The 25,732-nt window shown below is 42.9% G+C and overlaps 1 long non-coding RNA gene and 1 pseudogene across 1 annotated transcript; both read right to left on the bottom strand.

Annotated features, from left to right (window-relative positions):
* Nucleotides 1-3,143: 3,143 nt before the first annotated feature.
* LOC133384678 (5S ribosomal RNA) lies at nucleotides 3,144-3,262 on the bottom strand (annotated as a pseudogene).
* Nucleotides 3,263-10,557: 7,295 nt separating this feature from the next.
* Nucleotides 10,558-24,728, bottom strand: LOC133384281 (uncharacterized). The gene is made up of 3 exons (XR_009762479.1): nucleotides 24,649-24,728; nucleotides 22,509-22,677; nucleotides 10,558-10,714 (listed from the first exon to the last, which is right to left on the bottom strand). It is a non-coding gene; the product is annotated as an uncharacterized LOC133384281 (long non-coding RNA).
* Between the last annotated feature and the right edge of the window lie 1,004 nt (nucleotides 24,729-25,732).

Genomic DNA, 25,732 nt, shown 5'->3' with positions numbered 1-25,732 from the left:
TTTTGCAGTACACACAGATTTGCCATCAATCAAGATGGCGGCCAAGGTTTCCCTAAGGGGCTGAAGCCTCTGCCACCAACTTGGTTGATGGCATGCATGTGTGCTACACGCTCGTATTGCTGCCATCAACCAAAATGGCAGCAGAGGCTTCAGCCCCTTAGGGAAACCTCAGCAGCCTTCTTAATTGATGGCAAATCTGTGTGTGCTGCAAAAAACAGCAGAGAGAAAGGTAGGTGAAGTGGGAGAATGGTGGGCGGCTCTGAAGCTTCTGCCCTGCTATCCTGCCGCGGATTGCGGAAGGGGAGCACAGGGGCCCCGCAGCTGGTCAGCCACTGTGAGAAGAGGATGTGCTGGACTGGATGAGCCCACGTTGGCCTGATCCAGCACTGCAGGGCTCTTCTTAGGTTCTTAACCCACCATCCTCCATGAGGACTAGAGAGCCACCCTTGATCCCTGGTGCTGTTCCCTCCCCAGGACTGATAGGGCACTGCCTGGATTAACCACCCTCTAATAGTCTCCCGCCCCCCCATCCCATAAAACAAAACTGAACCAAACCCTCCTCGCACACTTGGGTCAATGTGGGTGGGCACCCCCTCATGCCACATCTTCTTGCAGGTTGACTTCAGTTTGGGCTCCTGCCAAAAGAGCCCCCCTTCCCACAGTTTCCCTTCTCCCTCAAACATATCTTGAGCCACCGCTGGCATCCTTTTCCCCCCTCCAGAACTCCCCACACTCCCTGGGGAAGGACTGTGGCTGAGTGGGCAGAGCACCTGCTTCGCATGTAGAACGTCCCAGGTTCATCTCCAGGTGGGACTTGGGAAGACTCCCTGCCTGAAACACAGGAGAGCTGCTGCCAGTCAGTGTAGGCAGTACAGAGATAGATGTACCCAATGGTTTGACTTGGTGGCAGGCAGCTCCCTATGCCCCCCCTTCATTGACTGCACCTCATATACTGAGGCTCATGTACACGGCTCCTCCTTTTGCCTTAAGATGCCGCTGGTGATGTGCACACACCATGCTCTAATTAATGCATGGCATATCTATAATTATTATAGGTTTGTAGACTCTGTGGAACAAATGTCCTGGTGTGCTTTCCGGTGCTAGACTAGAAGAGATGTGTTCCATACTTGGGTTTAGGCCTCTAGTGCTTGAAGCACTCCAGGACAACACATTTTAAAATAAGATGCATGTGTGGGAGAGTGAATAAACCTAGAAAATGTAAAAAGTGGAGGCATTTTTAAATGAGACAAACTAGTGCTTCCAGCATAAGGAAAATACAGTATATTTCAGAAGTTCTGTAATTAATCTATAATATATCATTTATAAAATGTAAAATTTTATAGGAGAGCTTTAGATTTTAACATCACAGGATTTAGAAAAATGTTATTGGCTTAAGCAGAGGGTAATGGGAATGTAGAACATGGTGTGTATAGTGGAAGAACTATTTCTCCTAAGGATTATCACAGTTACCTAAAATAATTCTTGCGGTACTTTGATCTTCATCAAATCTGAAGTCCTAGGTATTTGTGCAAGAGATTGGATTTATTATCTGGATAGACCATATTTCATGCTCCTGTATTCCTCTAAGATGCAATGAGTGATTTAAATAATTCATTAATTTATATTATTTGGTGGAGCTAGTGTTAATGTTCATTTTTTATTATTATTTTTATTATTATTATTATTATATCCCGCCCTTCCTCCCAGCAGGAGCCCAGGGGGGCAAGTGAACAGGACAGATCTGTCCTTGAGAGAACCTCTTCCTCCCTCTCTCTCTCCCTCTCTCCACACACTCCTCCCAATATCCCTAGGTGTCCATCTCTTGAAGTTTGCAAAGAATTTACTGGGTTCTTGTATAGAAGTCGACAGAAGGTGTTTTGGACAGGAAAGACATTTTTGTTTGTTTGAATGGTATGCTCCAAGCAACTGTGGTTGATACTTAATGTATCATGCTTTATGATGTCACTAGGGCCCACCCCATGATACTAGGGCCCGCCCCATGACATCACTAGGGCCCACCCCATGACATCACTAGGGCCTCCCCATGACATCTCAGGTTTTGGGATGCTTCCGACCTGGCAACCCTACTCTTTAGATAAGATTGACTGAACTGATAATACTGAAATCTTGATTTCTATCTGCCTTAAAATTTGTAGTGGTGTGATAATTTCACATTCCTAATTGTACAGGCAACCTCTCAGTCACAATATTGCTTTTAATTTATGCCTTGCTGGCTTTTTGTTTTATGCTGGATTTTTATACTGCTATATTGTGTTTTCATTAAGTTTTTATATTGATTGTGCATTTTTATTGTTTTTACTATGTTTGTAAGCTGCCCTGAACTCTGTTTTTAACAGTGGAGAGGCAGGATATAAATCCTCTTAATAAATAAATATTCCATAGTGTTGGAAACTAGAGTCTAGGCATTTAAGGTTGAAAATGAAGGATTTTTTAAAAATCCTCACATCTCCCAGTTTTTGGTGGTAATTGCTAGGCATAATAACCTGGACAATGCAACGTTTAATATGATTAATTTGCCTAATTAGGATATAATTTGCATGATATGCAAATTATGCAAATAATTTATAATTTGCATAACATGCACATCAGCCTTCCTGGATTTGTGGAATTGGAATATAGCAACCTTAATGGGGGAAGGCTCACAGCTGGGGAGGAAAGAGTTAAGTATCACCTCCCCATGCACTGTGCTCCCCTCTGACTGAAAATGCTCTTCTGCTTGGCAATTTTGAATTCCCTGAATTCCTGTTTTTAGTTTTTATATGTTTTTATACTGTTGATTTAATATTTCTATGTTGTGTTTTTGATGACGTTGTACACTGGTTTTATGTTGTACACTGGTTAGCAATTAAATATTAAGTGGTTTATAAATGTTTCAAATAAATGAATAAGGCTGAAAACAGTTTGGAGGAAACTCATGAAATTCTTTTTAAATTCCCATTCTTTTCAAGTAGTCTTAGAGTGAATTCTCATTATCTGATTTCACCTCTGTAGTGGGTTTGTTGTTTTTATATGCCTTCAAGTCAATTACGACTTATGGTGACCCTATGAATCTTTTTTGGATATATTCATAGGGTTTTCATGGTAAGAGGTATTCAGAGGTGGTTTACCATTGCCTTCCTCTATGCCTACAGCACCGGGTATTTCCAGGCATTCTCCCAGCCAAGTACTAACCAGGCTTGACCCTGCTTAGCTTCTGAGATCAGACAAGATCTGGCATGTTCAGGATAATATGGTCATAGGCCAGTAGTGGGTAGGGATGGGCAAATCTGCCAATTTTGGCTTCTCTCAGTTTCTCATTTACCCACTTTTAAGTTCAGTTCTGCACATTTCCACATCAGTGTGCAAAATAAAAAAAGTCCTCATGAAAATTCAGCAGCATTATCGTGCAAATTTCTCCTAATATACATATATTTGTGTATGATGTTACCTAATACAGTGTTGTTCAACCTTGGATCCCCAGATGTTTCTGCACTATAACTCCCATCATCCCTGGCCATTGGCTAAGGTGGCTGAGGATGACGGGAGTTGTAGTCCAACAACATTTGGGGACCTAAGCCTGAAGAACACTGGCCTAATGTACACATTTTTGCAAATGAAATTTCCCTTGTATAATGCATTTTTATGCTATTTTCACTACAATATGCATTTTTATGTACACTTTACCCTAAGTATATGCATTTTTGTTGGATGAAGAGCCGCATTGTGAAATTAGGAGAAGTGGAAATTTCAAAGAATGCCTGTTTCCATTTGCGTATTGTTTCAGAAAGTGCAAATTAGGTAGGCACACCTATAAATGTGAACTGAATCAAATTTATCTGACCTCCCTAGGAGGACCTGATTTTAAAAAATGACTTCATATGTCAGAGCTGACTCTTGTGAAGCCTGTATTTGGATCCTTGCCCAGTAAGGCTCAAACAATGGACAGACAAGATTTGGTGAGTGGTAGAGCAGCTAAAGACAGTATCAAAGTGATTGTGTGGGTGTGCAATGGCTCATCAACAGCCATTTCTACCAGTTTAACATCTGTGGGTGGGTGGTGGCAGCCTATGCTCCAACACTGAGTGCAATGGCAAAATTAAAAATAAAATAGCTATGTAGATTTTGAAGGGAAAAGGACACAAACTGGCTATATTTAAAAAATAATAATTTCTGCAAAACTAGTCAGTTATACAGAGATGTCTGTACAAATGTGTTTTTAAAGATTTGTGACAGAGCATGCATTGATTTCAATAGATTATGTTAATAGATGATATTTTACTTAATATTTGGCAAATCTTATGAAGATAACTCTTGGCTAAACAGATCAATCAAGTTCTTATTCAAAACATGGCCATGTGTTTGCCTAAGGCATCTGATTGACAACCTTTTTTATGGAAGGCAATGTAATCCCAAACACTTGTATTTGACCAATATCAAGGAGGAAGGGTGGCGGCGGCGGCAGGGGGAGGCTGTAGACACATTCAGAGCTAAGTAATTGCTCTAATGCGGCGACGGAGGTGGTCTGCAGTGGAAGGCAGACAGGGAAAGGGATGCAGTGCATACAGATGAAGGAACAGAGCTGTGAAGACTGCAGCAGAGAGCTTTACACAGAGAAGTGCAGGAGCTCTCAGATGCTGAGACACTTACCTGCTTAAATTCTATCTTCAGTTTAAGGAGTCATGTACTGACAGTAAGGACAAGATTACCAAACCAAACCAAATCAACAAAATACCAGAGCCTCAAAACAAATTATCTTGCACATATATGCGTGGACTAAATAAAAATTGCAGAAGAGGTAAAAGAAACCCCCTTAGCTGGCTGTCACAACAATAATACAACCACCAAGAGAGGGCTGCTGATTTTATTTTCCTCTTACTATCAAATCAGGATGGTCAACTGAGGCAAGTGCTTGTGTGCATATTCAGTGCCCAAGGACTTCAACATCCACAGACAATTGCTAAAGCATCAAAAAGCTGGGGTGTAGGAAACAAACACCCCACAGATCAAACACCACAGGGAGGCCTTTCATATCATCCAAACTAGTTTCAAAGAGGGTGCTTTTCAAAGGATAATGCATTGAATGGTGTTCAAAAATTGCTGGATAATGCCACTCCTACTCTTTAGTGGGGGTGAATTTCTTACACACACCTTTTTGGGAGAAGAGTTGAGTTGACATGGGGATCTAATGGGCTGGAGTGCCTAATGGGAAGGGGGCAATCAGGCTGGTACTTAATAGAGTTACCAGATCTCTGGTTTTCAGCCGGAGCCTCCAGTTTTTTGGGGGGCCCTCCGGCTCTCCGGCTAGCGCCCCTTAATCTCCAAACTCTCAGCTTCAATTAAAAAAATAATTAAGGTTCTACATGGTCTGGTTCCTGAGATATACACCAAAACGTCAGCCGCCCCCCATGACTGTTTAATCTATTTAACTGATGCGATGCTGAAGTTGGTTCCTAGTTCCCAGTTCCTTATTTGCTTGAAAGTTCAAAACACTAAAAAAAGAAGAAGAGTTGACAACTACAGCAACTTCAAACCAAACTTAACATGTCTCTGAACCCCAAAATATATGTTGAGATACCCTGTATGATATATCACTATGATCGGGGGACTCTCCCCATCAAGAATAACAATACGTTTATGCAATCAAAATCGTCAGGCTTCTGATATTATCATAAATACATAATGATGTCATAAAATCATAAAAAATAAGTAACTGGGGGTGCCCAGGACAAATCATATACCCCAGGAAAGGGGAGGGTGTCCTCTACGAGATGCCACTGCGTCCCACCTGGCCCAGAGCTTCTGCTGGGTGCAGGGGAAGGATGAGGGCATCTATGCAAAATCAAAGCAGACCAAAACTTACTAGAAAAAATAAGTAACTGGGGGTGCCCACCCCAAAATCTGCTCTGGGCCAGGACAAATCATATACCCCAGGAAAGGGGAGGATGTCCTCTACGAGATGCCACTGCATCCCGTCTGGCCAGAGCTTCTGCTGGGCACCAGGCACACACGGGTGCATCAATGCAAAATAAAATTGGACAAAAACACATAGAAAAAAATAAGTAACTTGGGGTATCCACCCCAAAATCTGCTCTGGGACAGCACAAATCATATACCCCAGGAAAGGGGAGGGTGTCCTCTATGAGGTGCCACTGTGTCCTGCCTGACCCATAGCTTCTGCTGGGCGCAGGGCACAGAAGAGGGCATCTATACAAAATCAAAGCAGAAAAAGCCATACAGGAAAAAATAAGTAATTGGGGGTGCCCACCCCAATATCTGCTCTGGGCCAGGACAAATCATACACCCCATGAAAGGGGAGGGTGTCCTCTATGAGATGCCACTGCATCCCGCCTGGCCCAGAGCTTCTGCTGGGCGCAGGGGAAGGATGACGGCATCTATGCAGACAGAAAGGGTAAGGAATCTTCTTACTCTTACTCATTTCTCAGACCTCTTTCTGAAGTGAAGGGTCAAATCTGTAAAGAAGTCTGGAGCAGCCACATTAAAAGATAAGGGTGAGGCATTCCAGGCAGGGGGTTGCCAATCCCTCCTTGGATATGGATGTCTTTGCAGAGGATCCCTAGTCAAGCTTTACAACAGCACAATCCAAACTATATCTACTCAGAAGTAAATCCTGTTGAGTTCTATGGGGGCTTTGTAACTTAGAACGTGTGTTTAGAATTGCAGCCTTCAGGGGCATCCATCTTTACTCCCGAATGCTCCCATCTAACATCTCCAAAACACTAGGGTCCTTTCTTCCTACAGTGGCCTTCTGGTGACTGGCCTGGCCTGAAGACACTTAAACCCTTCTTGCCGAAAGCAAGTAAGCTAGATTAAATGTTCCCTACCCAGACTCCATCTTTTAGCTAAGATGTCTAGCTTAATTTCCAATCAGATTTTTTTTAATTGTACGCTCCAAGCAACTGTGATTGATACTTAATGTATCATGCTTAATGACATCACTTGGGCCCGCCCCATGGCAACTCTCGGGCCCACCCCATGGCATCTCTCGGGCCCACCCCATGACATCACTCAGGCCCACCCCATGACATCATTCAGGCCCGCCCCGTGACATCACTCGGGCCCGCCCCTAAAATCTCAGGTTTGGGGATGCTTCTGACCTGGCAACCCTAGCACTTAAGCCTGTTCTGCCTCCTTCACTTCCTTCTTCTCTTTTGCAGTGCCCACTCTCCCTCCCTCTACAGTGTGGGTTTTTACTAGTTGCTCTTTCTGGGAGCTCAGTAGGAATTGGGGGGAGCCCCCAACTGGCCCTTAGGATTCCTCTTTTTTGCCTACTCCACACACTTGATGTATGTTTTACTCCATAGTCTCGATGTATGTACTTATTTGGTCTGTTTGGCATTCAGTGTGGGCAGGTAAGGGAATTTATGAACATGATTGACAGGTACCCTGAGGCATCCTTGGGTTCAGGGCACTCTTACTGTAGTGATTGTAGTAATTTAGAGACATTTCCTTAAAAGAAACGTTGGGATGGGAGTTTAGAGATGATCCCTGAAGAATACGGTGAGGGGGTGGAGCCTGGCTGACTGGAGGAGCTTGAGGAGAAAACATGGTGTTGCTGTAACTACTACTTAATAAAACTACCTTGTTAACTGTTGGCTCTGTATATCAAACCCAAACATATTACACTTACCCTCCACAGCTTTCAGCTTGGGCGGTCCTAGGGGCTGTCCTTTAGGCCTGGCATGTGCAGCTTGGTGAATCCTAGACAGCAGTGTAATGAAATTAGGCATAGTTTGGGAATTCTAGTGCATGTGGTGTTAATTTGACACAGTACAGAATGTGTTAACCTGATATAATATAGAACTAGAAAAACAAAATTCTTGAGGTGCCTGTGAAGGCCGAATGTTCTGCTAAGCTTGTTCATCCCATGTAACAAGATACTATTCATGTAGATAGTGGCTAGAAATGTATCACGTCTGGGGGAGGTAGGGACAGCACGGATGAGTGATCAAGGCCAGGACGCTAGCTCAGTGCAAGATAGTAGGAAAACTTGCAAAGTTACTAACAAAGACGGGAGGGGCTGTGTGAGGAGGACTTGAAAGCACATATCACTTGCACTGTGTAACCATGCTTTAGACTGGTTTTCAGGCACGAGCCGGATACCTAGTCTCTCTTTTGCAAAAGATACTGGTAATTAATAAAGGTTTTGACTTATATCCTTTGGTCTGCCATCTGGTGTGTTTTGGAGTTCCCTCCAGATGTAAAGAACCATTTTTGGTGTAACAGCAGGGCCTGGGTGCATATGTTGGATTCACATACCCAAGGATCACTTAGCAGGGAGGAAGAATTTTCTCCCAATCATTAGCTGGGGAGCCACGGAATACAGCTGTTCGCTTGCCCAAGGGAGTGGATGGATGCTTTCCTCTTACACATTAATTCAAACCTACCTGCCTGAACTTCATAATTTGGTTATTGTTTAGCCAATCCTCTATTGTTATATTTGAATAAATACAACCTTTCCATCACGAGTCTTCTTCCAAGGTGTGTTGGCAATGCACTGCTCCATGATGTATCACTTTCTGAACATGTAAATCAGCTGGTTGCATGCTCAGCTAATGATAAGTCAAGGAGCAATGCATTATCCAACAATGTTCCTATGTGTGAATCAGCCTCGAGACAGCTTGCAGCCCAGTCCTATTAATCCTTGACAAACTGTGGTGAAAGCTGCTCACAACTAAACCACCTTGTTCTCTCTGTTTTTTACCAGGCTATCTTCCATCCAGATTATTGTTTTTCTTGATGTTATGACATTTATATCCCTTCCTTCTTCCAAGGGTGGCATACATGATTCCCTCCTCCCATTTTATCCTCACAACAACCCTGTGTGGTAGGTTAGACTGTGAGGTAACAACAATTGGGAATTTGAACATAGGTCTTGCCAGTTCTAGACCCATTTCCTAAACTGTTATGGCTTCCCCATCCGCATGATTTTTTCAAGCCTCCAGCATCCATAGGGAATGCTGGTGGAAGCTGGGGAAGGTAACCTCCACCTTGGCCATGTGTGTTTTTTCCAATGTCTGCCTCTGTATGCACAAAGGTCTCTCTACAGGCATGTAGAAATTCTGCACCAGTTCCCTGGACACCGTCAAGAAACTCTGCTTGTTTACTGTATACTAGAGCTTGGAAAAGTTTTTTTTTTTTAACTACAACTCCCATCAGCCCCAGCCAGCATGGCCACTGGATTGGGCTGATGGGAGTTGTAGTTCAAAAAAAATAACTTTGCCAAGCTCTGTTGTATACCTTATTTGATCCTTTCCCCCCCTCTTATGCAGAGCACATCAAAATGTTTGTACTTGTATCCAAACACCTTATTCCTCAAATGATAGGAGCGCTGCTGATCATCTTTTTCACGCAGGGAGCTTTAACAAATTCTATGTCTGCAGTGACTCAGCAAAAATCCTAACTCATTTCATGCAAGAAAGGGGATATCCATCATACAATGTGGACAGAACACAATTCAAAGCTGAACACTCAGTATCTACTGATTGCCGAGAGCCCTACAGGGCTGGCCCAAGACTTTTTGCTGCTTGAGACAAAGGACAAGATGGCATCCTCCTATTCCATGTACAGAAGCTGACCAGACTAGCAACTGAATATTACTTCAACAACTCCACTGCAGCTGAGGGTGGTAGGCTAGTTTAAGATATGCAGGGCATATATGCCACACACAGGTCTGTTTTCGAACACCTTATTACCGCTCTCCACCACCACCATTACTCAGCATCTGCTGCCTAAGGCAACTACGTTGGGCAGCTGAATGATGGGGCCAGCACTGGATTTCTGCAAAAAACGCAAGGCTGAGGTGGGCATTAGTATGATCCAGCAAGGCATGCTTTATTTGCTTAAACAAGTGTGCACATCCTTAACACAGATTAGCTATGCCTTAAAGTTTGTTAAATAAAATGCATATTTTTAGTCTACTGTTCCTTTTAATTATCTTTTAAATGTTTTAAAGTACTTGTTTTTAATGGTTTATTATTAATAATTTTAATATTTCTTGTAAACCTGGGCTCCTGCTAAGAGGAAGGGCAGGATATAAATCAAATAAAAAATAAGTAAATATACCGCTTAGAGGTTTTATTACAATGACGCGGTATATAAATTTTGTTAAATAAGCTGTAAAGAGATCCCAAGTATACATTCTTGCTTTGTAAATGTAAAAACTCATTGCTGGATGTGGGAATTCTAGGGGGGGAATACAAATGCACAAGAATGGAGTTCACACACCCCTCACATAACACAGAGTGCTGAGCTTACTGTGCAATATACACTTTTTCTGCTGTCTAACATATGTGAGGATGTAATATTTGCCTTCCCAGAGCATCCTGTCCCTTCCCCCCTTCCCCTTTCTCTGAAATTGCTTCACAAGCAAACAGTTCTGTTTGGATGCCTTGCTGCCATCTGCTCCCCTGCTGGGTGGGCATCAGCTGCAGTGCTCACTGGAGACAGAGGTGAGAAAAATGAAGGCTTCAGTATTTGTCAAGATACTCCTGAGGACAGATTACTGCAGCAGAATAAAATCGAAAGAATACCTGAAAAACTTGTGACTTGCCAAGCCAAATGCAGCTCACCAGCTATGGATGGAGCCAATGGCATTGCCAGCCTTGATGCCCTCTTCAGGTCTTCCATCTCTCATGCACTCTCTCTCCCTCCATCCCAATCCACTGTTGCTCGCTGTCCTCTCTCCTTCCTGTAGCTTGGTAAATAGGAGAGGGAGAGAATGAATCTCTTTCACTTTATTTTGTAAATAGAAAGAAAGAAAAAAGGACTCCATTTGTTGCCTTTCCACCAGGTAAGCAGAGGGTGGGGGCATAAGAGCATTCCCTCCCTCCTCACAGCCAGCTTAGCAGAAGCGGGAAGAACAACTGTGAGGTACATGGGCAGGAAGGAAGACGTGGATCCCTGTTGCTTTCTTCAGAACGTTTTACAAAGTTTGTTGGGATCATGCATGCCCACCACCCTCTGTAAGAACTTTTGATAACCTTCTCCTTCATTCTTTCCTGCCCACACACTTCATAGTTATATTCACTAATAGGCAAAAAACCTTGCGGTTTAAGAATGTACCTATAGCCCACAGATATTTCTACCAAACTTTAAAAAGCAGGGAAATTGGGCAGCAGGAGACCTGAACTCCTCTCTGAGATATTGTACTGCCCTACAAAGTTGTCAAAATGCAAACACCACTTTGGTTGGTCTTTCACAGTCCAATCCACTTGCTGTGTAGCTTGGAAGAATTTGGTAACATGTGCCTCTGAGCATGGGAGTCATGGGAGTCATCCCACCAAGTTTTAGTTATACCTATCAGTTTACAGCCTTCTTGATGAACTTCTCCATGCTGTGGCCAAACACATTCTTTCCAGTCCTTGTGAGATGCAGCCCATCACTTGCCAGCAATCCATCTTCCAGGAAGCATAGCCCGTGGTCCCAGAATCCAAATCTCTCATGTCGGCATCACCTTCGTAGCCATTCATTCATACAGAGTATTTTTCTTTCCCTTTCTACTCCTCTTCTAAGTACTGGAGGGAGGGATGAAAAAACTATCTGGGCCCCAAAGTCCTTCAGTTTCCTTCCCAGAGCTTCAAAGTCTGATGTGATTTCTTCATAACTCCGTTTGGCAGCATCATTTGTTCCTGCATGGATGAGGAGAAAGGGATACCTGTCGGTGGGCTTGATGAGTGATGGCAACCCTTCCATCACATCTCTAATCCCTCCTCCTGGTAGACAGCATTCCTGGCGAGACCACAGATCATCTCTGCATACTTGGGTTTTGATGCCATGCAGTAGGTAGTCTCCCACTACTAGTACTCTTCTTTTCTGGTTGTGGGGTGAGGTTTCATTGGCCCTGCTTGATTGAGCTTCAGCCTCTTGCTCGTTGTCGCATGGGGTCTCCTGTAATTCTTCCACCACAGGCTGTCCTCCAGTTTCATCCTCGAGTGGTTGAAAGTGGTTCCATAGTTCCACTGGTGAAGGGTGTCTTCTAGCTCTTCTACTCCTGTCACCCTTTCCCACAGAGTTTCCTCCACTTCGTTATTCCTCTCCAAAGCAGTCTCTTCTGCTACCACATGCTGTTGCTGTTCCACCTGCACTTCTCTTTGCTGGTGTTGTTCCAGCGTTCTGTCTAAGAACTCTTCATCTTATAGTCCTCAGTGTGGCCACCCACTGTTCCAGGCCTCTCAATTTTTCTTCCAGGAGGGCCATGAGCTTGCACTTGTTGCATGTGTATGCCATGTTGTTCTCAGGCAAGAAAACAAACATGGCACACACCTTGCAGGTCACAAACATTGGTGTATCCTTCCCATTCATACTCTCTTCTATCTTTTGTTTCTTTCTAACTACTTGTTTTGGAGTGGCCTGTGCTTTGTCCTGTCCTACTACAGGGTAAACTTGAGAGTCCCACTGGTTTGCGGTGCGCTGTACAAGGAGAATTAGTAATTTTGGGGGGGGGGAGGTTGTGGGGTTTTTTTAGGGACCTCCCCCTTGACCTCCCCTGTCGAACTCCCCTGTCGAACTCCTGTTTGCTCACTCTGTTCGCTCTCTCTCTGAAAGCTGGCTTGCTTATATGTCCTCACCTGTAGACCAACTGCGACAGCTCCTTCTGCTCTGCTGTGCTCTGTTAGGAGTCAGGGAACAGAATGAAAGTCCCAGCACACACAGCTGCTGCTTGTTGCCCTCAGCAGTTATCAGGCCACACCCTTAACCCATTAGCTAACAAGCCACACCCCTTCCAATCAAGCTGCTTCAGAGCACACGGCTTGGAGCACACAATAAATAATTATTGAATACTTTACTGTGAATTAATTTACCTGTACACTTAGCACAAATTTGCATATTTTTACCTTTTCTTTCATACTTGTTTTTACTCACAAAAATCAAACACTTGTTCATAAAACATCAAGTTAATATTAGTGTACAATACTAGTGTACAGTACTTGCAGGAAATTTAGAAACATCATGAATTTTCTGGACCTCCTTTGTAGGTCCTGTACTAAGTAAAAAAATGTAAAACTTTTTACACCATTGGAAACAGCATAAAATTAACCTGAACTGATATAAAATACGTCTCAAAATAATGTTGAATATATTTTTTAAAATGCAATGCAAAAATTACATATTTTTCAAAGGTTATTTTGAACAGTTTTATTAATATACATATTAACTATCCCATTCTGATAAATGGGCTCCTCCAGGGAGGAAGGATGGAATATAGTAATAATAATAATAATAATAATAATAATAATAATAATAATAATAATAATAATAATAATGTTTTTCATTGATTTTCCATTTTTCTCACCCTAAATTAAACTTAAGTCACTTAAAAACTTGTTTTAAAAAAGTAGTAACTTTTGGTTTGTAGGAAAATTCAGGGAGACCTCAATGAGGATCAATGACATTGAATCCTGTGGGCACTGAGGGTAGGGAAGTGCTTGACACTGCAACATTGGAAAGATCATCTCTCACTCCCTACTGTGCAATGGTCAGAGGTTTTGTTAGCACTGACAGTGTGTGAGTGGGCAGCATTTCACAGACGGCAACAGCAGAGCTTGGAAGTAACTAGTTACAAGTACCGTATATTCTGGCGTATAAGACGACTGGGCGTATAAGACAACCCCCCAACTTTTGACCCTGATCCCCGTTTAAAAAGCCAGCGTCCCTCTCCCCTTTCTTCCCTGCGTGGCCAGCGCCCCCTCGCCCCATAGCCCGCACCGACCTGTGGGTGGGGATGCGCTGCGCCCTGGCGCGGCCTTTGCCCACCAAGAAGTGGATGTCGCTGAGCACCTCGTTGTTGAAGAGGAAGGCGAAGCGCTCCTGCACCGTCGGCTTCGTCGCCTCCCAGTTGTAGGCCGGCTCCCGCAGCGCCAGCAGGCCGGAGGCGGAGGCGGCGGTGGAGGGCGCCGAGGAGGAGGCTGCAGGAGCAGCTGTCGGCAGCGGGTTCCCGCCTCCGCCGCCTCCCGCTGCTGCTGCTGCCGCCCGGTGATTGTGCATCAGCGGAGGTGTCGGCGCGGCCTGCAGCGGCGAGAACAGCGAAAGCGGCCCGCCGTTGGCCGCCCGAGTAGGAGCAGCCGCCGCCACTGCGGCCCCGTTGCTCGCCTGAGCAGCCGCGGGCGGAGGAGCAGCAGCAGCAGCGGGAGGCGGCGCAGGCGAGGCCGCCACGGAGGAGAAGGATGCGGGGAGGCTGCTGCTGCTGCTGCTCCCCACCCCGGCCGCCATTTTGCGATGGAGGAGGAGGCGGAGGAGGCCGTGCAGGGCGCCGCCTTCACCGCGGTGGAGGAGGCGGAGATGGTGGGACGGAGAAGCAATGGGGATTTCCCTCAGGGGAGGGGATGCCGGGCCAGGCTGCGAGCAGGAGAAATACCGTATATTCCGGCGTATAAGACGACTGCGCGTATAAGACGACCCCCAACTTTTGAGAAGATTTTCCTGGGTTAAAAAGTCGTCTTATACGCTGGAATATACGGTAACAAATTACTTGTAATTTATTATTTTTTTGAGTAACGAGTGGGCAACTTCATTACATTTTGCTGGTAATAGAATGAGTAGTAACTTCATTACTTTTGAGGAGTAATTGTAATGTTTCCAGCATTACTTTTGTGCATTACTGGGGGGGGAGCAGGGGAAGTCTTCTGCTCCTCTGATTTGTGAATAAAAATCATGTGCTTCAAATTGGGCTTCTGTGCAGCGTTGTTCTTCCTTCATGCTCTATGGGTGCTTAGGAGGCAATGAGGGAGGAGGTGGAGAGCGAGACAGCGTGCAGAAAACAATTGTTTAAAAATGGACAGGAGTGGAAGGAGAAAAGAGCTGGAGGCAAAATATATATACAAAAATGTGTGTTGGGGTGTCATCATTGCTGGGGTGGGTGAAGGGATGTGAGATTCTGTTATGCCATTCTGTTAATCTTATGGATAAAAAAAATTCTACTACCCACTGTGTGTGTGCTTGTTTTTAATGTTGTTTTAAGCTACTTAGGTGTGCAGCAGCCAAGGCCAGCACCTTGTAGGCAATTTCTTTAAAAAAAGTTACTAAAAGGTAATTGTAGCAATTACGTTTGAGTAAAAATAAAGTAATCAGTTACTTTCAGAGCAATTGTAATCGTAATGGTAATTACTACTTTTGGGGGGCTATGTAACTGTTTAAAAGTAATCTTCCAAGCTCTGGGCAACAGGATGAAAAGGTCTCTGACATTTGGTCTGCATACACAGACTTATTAGCATTAACTGGTCATGAACAAATGCTGAGCTTCACCATTTAAGGAGTTTTGTCATTTTAGAGTCAGAGCAATAACCCTTAACCTTTCTCCCTTTCCTTCCCCTTCCCATTTGTGTATCTGTGTGTGTATGGGGCATGAGTGTGTGTGGGTAGATTGTGTATATGAGTATCTGTCTGTCTTTTGGTCACAATGGTTTGGTCACTTTCTTTGTTATGTAAAAATATTGTTTGATATTGAAACCCTTAAAAAAAGAAATCACACTTCTCCACATTTTGCAATCCAGTTTTCCAGCCAAATAAGGTGTACAAAAATGCATATAATGGGGTAAAGTGTGCATATAAATGCATATATTAGTGAAATAACATAAAAATATTATAGAAGGCTGCTTGCAAAAAGTATATCTATTAGTCAAAACTGCACTCAGATATCTTTATTAGGTGAGTTTGCACTAAAATGCTGATGAAGTTTCATGAGGATTTTTTTAAAATCACAAATTGTTGCAGAAATGTGGAGAAATAAATTTAAGATTTGAAAAATGAGAAACATGTAGAACTGAAATTGACAGATTTCTCCATCCCTAATTCTTAGTAATATGTACTCCTAAATACTTTAGGAATTCCAGGCACATCTTCATACCAGGTGACCATCTGACAAATAGCTTGATTTGGTACATTTTGGTAAATCAGTCAATTCACCAAACTTTTAAATTCCCTGCATCACTTTTGGAAGAGAGGTAAGCAGCTCTGACCAAAACATCACAATGTCATCAGTGAAAAGACTGTAGATGTTGACAACTACTCAATCCACAACCCTGGGCAATATTCAATTACCGTGTCCCATCAGTGCAAGAGGCTCCACTTGCGCTATTATTATTTTTATTATTATTTATTACTTGCATTTATATGCCACATTTCCATTCCATTTCCATTCCATTCAGAAGAGCAAAATTACCACAGGCCTAACCACAAGTGCCAAAGACACTTGAAGAGAGACACTGCTTACAAGTGCCTGTACGCTAATGCTAGGAGCCTCCGAACCAAGATGGGAGAACTGGAGTGCTTGGTCTTAGAGGAGAGCATTGATATAGTGAGCATAACGGAGACCTGGTGGAATGGAGAAAACCAGTGGGATACAGTTATCCCTGGATATAAACTATATCGGAAGGACAGGGAAGGACGTATTGGTGGCGGAGTTGCTCTATACGTGAAAGAAGGCATTGAATCCAGCAAGCTCGAAACCCCAAAAGAGGCAGACTCCTCCACAGAATCGTTGTGGGTGGTGATACCGTGCCCCAGGAGGGACTTAATACTGGGAACGATCTATCGTCCCCCTGATCAAAATGCTCAGGGAGACCTTGAGATGAGATATGAAATTGAGGAAGCATCCAAACTAGGAAATGTGGTAGTAATGGGTGACTTCAACTACCCGGACATAGACTGGCTGCATATGTGTTCCAGTCATGACAAAGAAGCAAAGTTTCTAGATATTCTAAATGACTATTCCCTAGATCAGTTGGTCATGGAACCGACCAGAGGGACGGCAACCCTGGACTTAATCCTCAGTGGGGACCAGGACCTGGTGCGAGATGTAAGTGTTGTTGAACCGATTGGGAGCAGTGACCACAGTGCTATTAAATTAAACATACATGTAACTGGCCAATTGCCAAGAAAATCCAACACGGTCACATTTGACTTCAAAAGAGGAAACTTCACAAAAATGAGGGGATTGGTAAAAAGAAAGCTGAAAAACAAAGTCCAGAGGGTCACATCACTCGAAAATGCTTGGAAGTTGTTTAAAAACACTCTATTAGAAGCTCAACTGGAGTGCATACCGCAGATCAGAAAAGGTACCGCCAGGGCCAAGAAGATGCCAGCATGGTTAACGAGCAAAGTCAAGGAAGCTCTTAGAGGCAAAAAGTCTTCCTTCAGAAAATGGAAGTCTTGTCCGAATGAAGAAAATAAAAAAGAACACAAACTCTGGCAAAAGAAATGCAAGAAGACAATAAGGGATGCTAAAAAAGAATTTGAGGAGCACATTGCTAAGAACATAAAAACCAACAACAAAAAATTCTATAAATACATTCAAAGCAGGAGACCATCTAGGGAGACAATTGGACCCTTGAATGATAAGGGAGTCAAAGGTGTACTAAAGAACGATAAGGAGATTGCAGAGAAGCTAAATGAATTCTTTGCATCTGTCTTCACAGTGGAAGATATAGGGCAGATCCCTGAACCTGAACTAACATTTGCAGGAAGGGATTCTGAGGAACTGAGACAAATAGTGGTAACGAGAGAGGAAGTTCTAAGCTTAATGGACAATATAAAAACTGACAAATCACCGGGCCCGGATGGCATCCACCCGAGAGTTCTCAAAGAACTCAAAGGTGAAATTGCTGATCTGCTAACTAAAATATGTAACTTGTCCCTTGGGTCCTCCTCCGTGCCTGAGGACTGGAAAGTGGCAAATGTAACGCCAATCTTCAAAAAGGGATCCAGAGGGGATCCCGGAAATTACAGGCCAGTTAGCTTAACTTCTGTCCCTGGAAAACTGGTAGAAAGTATAATTAAAGCTCGATTAACTAAGCACATAGAAGAACAAGCCTTGCTGAAGCAGAGCCAGCATGGCTTCTGCAAGGGAAAGTCCTGTCTCAGTAACCTATTAGAATTCTTTGAGAGTGTCAACAAGCATATAGATAGAGGTGATCCAGTGGACATAGTGTACTTAGACTTTCAAAAAGCGTTTGACAAGGTACCTCACCAAAGGCTTCTGAGGAAGCTTAGCAGTCATGGAATAAGAGGAGAGGTCCTCTTGTGGATAAGGAATTGGTTAAGAAGCAGAAAGCAGAGAGTAGGAATAAACGGACAGTTCTCCCAATGGAGGGCTGTAGAAAGTGGAGTCCCTCAAGGATCGGTATTGGGACCTGTACTTTTCAACTTGTTCATTAATGACCTAGAATTAGGAGTGAGCAGTGAAGTGGCCAAGTTTGCTGACGACACTAAATTGTTCAGGGTTGTTAAAACAAAAAGGGATTGCGAAGAGCTCCAAAAAGACCTCTCCAAACTGAGTGAATGGGCGGAAAAATGGCAAATGCAATTCAATATAAACAAGTGTAAAATTATGCATATTGGAGCAAACAATCTTAATTTCACATATACGCTCATGGGGTCTGAACTGGCGGTGACCGACCAGGAGAGAGACCTCGGGGTTGTAGTGGACAGCACGATGAAAATGTCGACCCAGTGTGCGGCAGCTGTGAAAAAGGCAAATTCCATGCTAGCAATAATTAGGAAAGGTATTGAAAATAAAACAGCCGATATCATAATGCCGTTGTATAAATCTATGGTGCGGCCGCATTTGGAATACTGTGTACAGTTCTGGTCGCCTCATCTCAAAAAGGATATTATAGAATTGGAAAAGGTTCAGAAGAGGGCAACCAGAATGATCAAGGGGATGGAGCGACTCCCTTACGAGGAAAGGTTGCAGCATTTGGGGCTTTTTAGTTTAGAGAAAAGGCGGGTCAGAGGAGACATGATAGAAGTGTATAAAATTATGCATGGCATTGAGAAAGTGGATAGAGAAAAGTTCTTCTCCCTCTCTCATAATACTCGAACTCGTGGACATTCAAAGAAGCTGAATGTTGGAAGATTCAGGACAGACAAAAGGAAGTACTTCTTTACTCAGCGCATAGTTAAACTATGGAATTTGCTCCCACAAGATGCAGTAATGGCCACCAGCTTGGATGGCTTTAAAAGAAGATTAGACAAATTCATGGAGGACAGGGCTATCAATGGCTACTAGCCATGATGGCTGTGCTGTGCCACCCTAGTCAGAGGCAGCATGCTTCTGAAAACCAGTTGCCGGAAGCCTCAGGAGGGGAGAGTGTTCTTGCACTCGGGTCCTGCTTGCGGGCTTCCCCCAGGCACCTGGTTGGCCACTGTGAGAACAGGATGCTGGACTAGATGGGCCACTGGCCTGATCCAGCAGGCTCTTCTTATGTTCTTATGTTCTTATGTTCCATAAAATGATGCTCAAAGTGGCTTACAAAAATGCAAATGACAACATCAATAGCAATCAATTCAAAAATATAACAATAATTTGAAATCATTTCAAAACATAACCATCCAACAATCCAACAATAACTCAAATTGATTACCTAAACATTATCACATTTATAGTCATCATGAAAATGGAAATGGACTGCCTTCAAGTTGATTCCGACTTACAGCGACCCTATGAATGGGGTTTTCATGGCAAGTGATATTCAGAGGTAGTTTCCCATTGCCTTCCTCTGCAGCTGAGAGGCAGTGACTGGCCCAAGGTCACCCAGTGAGCTTCATGGCTGTGTGGGGATTTGAACCCTGGTCTCCCAGTTCATAGTCCAACACTTTAACCACTACACCACACTGGCTCTCAAAGTCATCATAAAACATCATAAAATAAGCTATCAATCAATTAAAATATATCAAATTAATAACATAACATTTCAATATAACATAACATTCCAATACAAAAGCATAAGAAAACAGTTTTTGTCACTCTAGCATTAATGTTAAGAGTCTCTGCTTATGGCTGTTGTTGTTATATGAAGACTCCATGTTCAGAGGCAGACTAACTCTGGGCAGTGGTGGCTGGAGAGAACCCACAGTAGGAGAGGGGTGTTGCTTGTAGGCTCCCCCAAAAAGCAGCCAGATGGACACTGCAAAAGGAACTTGGTCATGTCCCCAATGAAACAGAACACCCAGAGATTGCACAAACACTCCACGGAATACACGATGTGGCAGTGGCAGCACCCCCCAGCATCCCCACTCCATTGCTTGGTGCCCCACCCATAAGCACCAGGCTCCATGACGTGGTGACTGCAGGTGGCTCCTCGCCCCAGGCATTGTGCCGGACTCCTCCAGGCACCCCTCCTCACCCTCTCCGTCATGCTGGGAGAGATGGCCATGGTAGCATTAGCTGCTGGCTTCAAGCCCTCTGGTGGCGGCTCCTTCAAGCCGAAGTAACAGTGCATAAACACCAGCTAGTATCGGCAATTTGGGGCTAACCTCCCCTTTGTAACTGTGGCAAAAGAAGCGGTGCTGAGAGACAGCAGGCACCGTAGCCGCCAGGACCTCTGCCATCTTAGATGTTCTCTCTCAGGATGAGCTTTTAATTCTTTATTTAGGCTACAATCCTCTCTCCCAGGGACTTTCCCTCCTCTCGTCCCCCCCCACATGCCCCATGCCCTCCCCAAATCTGCTCCAGGGGTTTGGAGAAATTCCTAAAACTTTATATTATTATTATTGTTGTTGTTGTTGTTGTTGTTATTGTTATTATTGTTATTATTATTATTTACTACCTGCCCTCATCCTAAAGACCCAGGATGGACGACAACTATTTAAGATATATTAAAAACAGTTTTAAACAAATTACCATCACAAAAGGAGGGTGGATCCTAAGAATATATCTCACAAGCGTCAAAGGCCAAGATGGTAGATTTATATTTCAATCAACCTTTCCTGTATTTTATACCCTTTAATTACAAATTTGAAGAAATTTTTACTAATTTGTATATTTTTATATATATTCATATATTTCATTCAATTTTGTCTGTTGTTCATTCCGATCTTATACTTTCCTCATTTGAATTCAGACAGTATATACAAAAGCATGGTGATATAAACTTTTATGATTTGTTAAAAACTGTTCACTGCTGACTTCGTGATGACAAAGCCTCACACCTTTTCCTGGTGAAAAAGGACTGTAATTACCAAAATTCTCTCTAAAGCATGAAAGTACCTGTGATGTTGGTATGAATGAGCAAGTGTATTTTTAAAGGAAGAGGAGGCTGAAAGGTGACAAATGTTTGACTATGGTGGACATGATACAGCTGAAGTTAAGCATTACTAAGTCCCATTGATTTCAATGGCAAATTTAAACAGGTTTTAATCTCCTGTTGAAACAACCAGGATATAGAAGTGCCAAACCTTGTCTGGATTGGGATATTCTTTGGATATAAAAAGTATCTTTCAATGCATTTTACTTCTAATTAAGTAGGCTCTGGATTATAGATATTTCTTGTTTCCTTATAAAACACTACTGATTCTTCAGAGATCTGGAGTATTCCAAACCAGGAAACATTGGTCTGGTTACTTTTTAAGGCATAGTTTATTGGTTTTTCCAATTTTTCTATAACAATACAAGTAACAAGCAAGAACAATAAAAGGGTGAGGAAAACATAGCAGCAAAGCATATTAAGGCATAATACCATTAAGAAAATCAGACAAATGTGTTTTTTTTAAAGAGAGAGGAGAAAAAAAATGTGTAAAATTAAATAAATAAATTGGGAGAAAAGGGGTTGGATGGGGAAGGGGAAGGGAATGAAGGGAATAGGCTCAGGCAGAGCCCCACATAGCAAACAGATCATGCAAACAGCTCCCAGTAGGAGTCCCAGATCTCAGAGAATTTTTGTTCTTTGTGCCTCTGAGTAAAAGTATCTCTTTCATATACAGCAAGGGAAGAAAGGTCCTCTGACTAACGAGCAATCTGGGAAGCTGTTCAATCCTTCTAGTACTGTAAGACTAGTTGCTTGACTACCAACAAACCATGCAGGCTCTAGGTACGGTGTCCCTCTGTCAGATTCCATTGGAATATAATGCAGTATGACATGAACATCTGAAAAATTTAGAGATGTTCCTAGGACTAAGTCAATGCGTATAAAGACTTCTGCCCCAAACGGGGCCACTGTAGGGCAAGACCAGATCATATGTGTCAGTGCTGCCCTTGTCTCACCACAACACCAACACGCAGCAGTAGATGTAATATGCTTCTGACAGAGGCAATAGGGGGTCCAGTAAGCCAAAAAAAAAGTTTCTGTTGGATAAAACATAGCCTAAGGTCAAGGGAGCAGAACCTTACAGCGGCCAATATTGATTGCCATTGTCTCAGATGTATGGGGTGTTCTAGTTCTCTGTTCTAGTTTTCCATAAGGTCATCCATATTTGGCCATAAGGCCAAACAAGAGATGGATTGATTCCATAAAGGAAGCCACAGACCTGAACTTACACGATCTGAACAGGGTGGTTCACAACAGATGCTATTGGAGGTCGCTGATTCATAGGGTCGCCATAAGTTGTAATTGACTTGAAGGCACATAACACACACACAAGCCCCTCACATTCCAACTAACAATGTTGAGTGACACAGTATAGATTGAAAAAGAGAATTACCCACGGTGGCCAGACAGGAGTGGAACAGAGAACATGGAAGTTAAGCAAGGCCCTTGACAAGGGCCAGGGCTCACCCATGTGAGAAGTATTGTTCTGAACTGCCTGGAGATGTCATAGCACCGTCTGGATGTCCATGAAGTGCTGCTCAAACCAGGAGCCAGGGAAGGGAAATAGAGAAGCAGAACAGTTCTCCAACTCTTTGTAGGCTGAGCATATCCAGGTGTCCTGGGATGCTAGAGTCAACTGGAAGAATGGGAAGAGGAGGGAGGGAGAGTGGTAGATTTGGAATACAAAAAAGATTTTTTTTTTTAAAGCATGATACACAACCAAGCAAAAACAGCCTCACCCCAGCTGTGCCAAGTGGGGGAAGGTAGTGAGATACAGACAAAAATAATAATAACCAAACCAAACAACTTGTTAGTTGTTACACAGCAAGGGCAACCACACTCATGACTGAGACTAGTCAGCCCAAGATGGGCCCATGGGAAGAGGGGAGGGAGCTCTATATGGGAAGGGCAGAAAGAGAGCAGAGAGAGGAACAAGAAAAAAAAGGGGGGAAATAGAAGTCATAGAAAAGATAAAGAAAGAGAGCCACAAAAGAGAGCAGAAGAAAATGGGGAAGAGGGCAGGGAGTACATTGGCAAAAAATCAAGTAAAGGAAGAAATATCAGCATATAACAAAGAAGCAAAGTGCCTTGATCAATGCAAGGAAAAAGAAAATATCAAGCCCCCCCAAAAGGGGATCAACCCACCAGCAATAATTCAGAGAAGAGGGGCAGTACAGTGGAAAAGGGTACAAAACAATGATGGCACCACTAGAAAAAACAGCATTGACAGGTGCAATATGAAATAGCTGATGATTAGGATGATAAGTCTCTGTGTGTGTGTGTTATGTGCCTTCCAGTTCTCCAGTAACCCAATACCTGAGGCTCACAAGACAGGCCCCAGTGACATCACAAGGCGTGGTGGTGGCTCAAGTCGTCCTTCACAAATTTTGAAATACAAAAATCTGTAAAAATCTTTACCACAACAGTAAAGCATCCATATCTAGCGTCAGGTGTTTCTCACATTTTTATGTAACTTCCTTTGCAAGGATCACCTGAAAAGTGATATATAAATATCATGAATGAATGGAGCCAGAAGCGAAAACGACTGAAAAAATGAGAGAAGGGGTTCAGGAAAAGGCCTTGTTTTCCCCCGTAATATTTTGTGGAATTTTCAAATTTTCTAGTATTAAAAATGGAAAATTGGAGAGAAATATAATCAGTAAAATTATTTTTAGACAGAATAATAATGCTAGAGCAAATTACTTTGTGGCAAAATTCCCAAATAAAATACTTTAATAATGTTGAGCCATATTTGGATGATGGATGGGGATAGTAGGACTATGCCTACTAACCCCATCACTACCATCCCTTGTATTTGTTCACCCTGCAAAATCTTGACCTCCACTGTTTTAAATTCAAATGCCTTTTGACTAAAGATATGCTGGAGGGAAGCAATTGTCCTACAATGTGAACCTAGCCAGAGTGTAAAATGGCAGGATGGGCACTGCACAGTGTCTTACTGTTTATGCTAACACACCTCATTCAGAGATTTAACTTAGTGACTCCAGGAGAAAACCTAAATTATGAAGACTGACAACACCTCAAGCAAATCACACTAAGAAAATTGAATAAGATGTCCCCAAACAGCAAGAACGAGCTTTACTAGAAACTGATCCTAGAAATAGGGACAGTTGTAACACAAGCAATATTTTTGAGACTTGATGTTGGAAAAGTACTTTCAAAAGTTGTTGAATACAGACAGAGCATCTTTAAGTGTAAGGCTATAGTTATTCCTGTTGGACACAAGTGAATGAATGAATTTATTTGTTTCGGTCATAGACCAGCAGGTACAAAACAATAGTGTCAGAAATATAATATACGTGATTACAAAAACCGTTCCAAATTTAAAACTACGTCATTAAAACTGCTTACACATTGAACTAATATTATGGGACAACATTTAGAATACTCATGTTAACTTCCTCCTACAAGCAATAGCAGCTGCACAATAATTAGCCACCTTAGCAGTGACCTGGGGATCCTGATCTGCAAGCAGATAGTATACATATCTTGCCTCAGGGCCCCTGGGCATTTTATGCAGAATCGGAGAGATAAAAATATCACGAAAATCACAGTATAAAGGACAATGTAATAAAACATGACCCACCGACTCCACTTCCCCGGAATCACAGGGGCAAACCCGTTCATAATAGGGGACTCTCCTGTATCTTCCTTCCAACAGTGCTGAAGGTAACACATTAAATCTATCTACCGTAAATGATTTTCTATATTTAGCAATATTCAGATTGGCTAGATAGTTCGCGGGTGCGAAAACTTTCACGTTAATCCGGCAGTCGGGATATGCTCCAGCCAAACTCAAGTTGTTTTGCAACTCAATATCTCTGATTCATTGGAGGGTGACTGCTTTGGCCTTAAAATAGCCCAGGTCTAAAACCGTTTTCGTCAAGAGGCCAAGAGCTTGCAATTTATTACTCACTGCCTGTTTCCATTTTGATTGGAAGGCATCTGCTAGTGTCAAGGGAGCCAGCCCTAAGGGGGAGAATATCATCTTCAACCAAAAGTTAATCCTCTAGATCCAAGTGCAGGACTCTATTAAAAGTGTCCCTACCTCTAAGCGTAAAGCTATATTGGGTACACAACTGGGTACACCAAGAATGCTTCTAAGGAATTTAGTTTGTATGGATTCCAATGGGGCATAATTACCGTAGGCACAAAGCTGTGACCCGTATAGCATCTGAGCTATAACCTTAGCATTAAAAACCTGCATAGCCGAGGGAATGTATTGGCCTCCTTTGGTGTAGAAAAAAGCAATTTACAGTTCTCTGGGCATTCTTGTCAGCATTATTCATTTGTGCTTTCCAAGTGCTGGAAGAATGGAAGGTTATTCCCAAATACCTAAAAGCTGTAACCTGTTCAATCGGGTGATTATTTATTCACCAACGATGTTTAGTACTTTTCCGAGTAAAGACTAGGGTCTTGGATTTATCATAATTAATTTCCAACATTTCTTCTTTACAATAGAAATCTAGCGTTCTCAAAAGGTGTCGAAGACCAACACTTGTTAAAGACAGGAGTACAGCATTGTCTGCATAAAGAAGGGAGGACAAAAGTCTATTCGCCAAATTGGGGTGGGGTGGGAGTTCACCTCCACTAAGCATTTGACTAGGGAATTGATATAAACGTTAAATAGGGTAGGAGCAAGAATGCATCCCTGCTTAACTCCATTAAAA

This window comes from Rhineura floridana, chromosome 4, assembly GCF_030035675.1.
Source record: "Rhineura floridana isolate rRhiFlo1 chromosome 4, rRhiFlo1.hap2, whole genome shotgun sequence".
Classification (NCBI taxonomy): domain Eukaryota; kingdom Metazoa; phylum Chordata; class Lepidosauria; order Squamata; family Rhineuridae; genus Rhineura; species Rhineura floridana.
This window is presented reverse-complemented; position numbering and strand designations above follow the sequence as displayed.